Below are 1,622 nucleotides of genomic sequence, written 5' to 3'. Positions count from 1 at the left end.
TAATTACATGTTAAGAAAAAAGGTTAAATATAATTTTGATCCTTAAGGTTTATGCTAAAAATATTTTTTTTCTAAATCTTTTTTACATATAAAATCGTTCCTAAAATTTAATTTGGTTTTAAAATCATCCTTACTTAGTTACCTTAGGCTGCGTTTGTTTTTGAAGACAAGACAGGACATGGCACTAAAACAGAAACAATAGAACAAAGACACTAAAAATTATTTTCTGTGTATTGTGTTTGGATATACGATGGACAAGACACTAATGTAATGTTTGTATTATCTTTGGATAGATATGGACAAAACTAAGATATTATGCGAAATGACTAAAATAGCCATGTGATTCCAAATTTTTTACATCAAGTACAAATTAATTTAATAAAAAATAAGAATATGTAGGAGTACAGAAAATTACAAGAAAAATTGGTCTATAAACCAATAAGATAAAAATGGTATTAAATTAACAAAATTAAGAATAAATAAAGTAGCATAAAGTAAAAAAGTGAATTAAATCTCCATTAATACAGCATGTCATAGAGAAGAGAATGAACGATAAAAAGAAATAAATTAATTATCCAGTCAAGTAAGAAATTCTACCAAAAGAAGAGAGTATCTGAGAAAAAAGAACGCAGAGAAAGAAGAATTACGATGTAGAGAAGAAGCTAAAATTAGGGAAAATAAGAAGAGATAATAGTAGAATAATAAAAAATATCTATGGATAGAAAGGGAAAAAATTTTGATAAAAAAGTCCGTGTCCACCTTTTCAAATTCCGTGTCAATCATTGTCCTTTGTAAAAGAGTGGACACAAAAATATAAAATAGTGTTCTGGAGACAATGTGTTTTGTGTCTATGTCTCTGCCTCCAAACACGTTTTAATCATTCATTGTCTATATCTTTGTGTCCTGTCTCCGAAAACAAACGCTACCTTAGGACTAAAATCGTACGGAGGTGGTAGCGGAAGTGGAGGCAGAGGTGGATCGTAGACAACTGCTTCTTCTTTTTTCCTTTTCCCTTCTTCTTCTTCCCTTTCTCATTCATAGGAGCAGAAACACTTTATTTCTCTTAATTTTTTCTTTTTTTTATTTGATAATTTTTTTTGTTATGGGTAATTTGGTCCAAATTTTAATATTTAAGTAAAAAAGACAATTTTAAAACTTGCGATTTTGAATGTTAGGGACGATTTTTTATGCAAAAAAAGATTGAAAACGAAAAAATTTTTTGGCCTATACCTTAAGACCAAAATCGTACGTAACTCTAAAAAAAAAATATATAAATCTCAATATATATCTCAAAATAGTATATAGTGTCCTCTAACATAAACTAAATAAAACTCATCCCCAAGTTAAATAATAATGATACTTAATAAATTTACATTTTAGGTTTTAAAGGATAAAATACTAATATGTGAACTATTTATTTATTTATTTTTTGAAATAAGGAACTTATACACAAAGTGATGGAGCATAAAGACCGATAAAAAAAACTAAAAAACACAAACAGAACTATATTAATAACCATAATCTGTAGTTATTTATGGCATTATTATCAACAACTATAAGAGTGACACCATACCATTTTTAGTAGTTTTTTAGCAACCTAGCTAGTGGTGGAGTATAAAAAA

The sequence above is a fragment of the Arachis ipaensis genome, chromosome B08 (genome assembly GCF_000816755.2).
Source record: "Arachis ipaensis cultivar K30076 chromosome B08, Araip1.1, whole genome shotgun sequence".
NCBI lineage: Eukaryota > Viridiplantae > Streptophyta > Magnoliopsida > Fabales > Fabaceae > Arachis > Arachis ipaensis.
The sequence above is the reverse complement of the archived record's forward strand: the minus strand, read 5'-3'. Positions refer to the sequence as shown.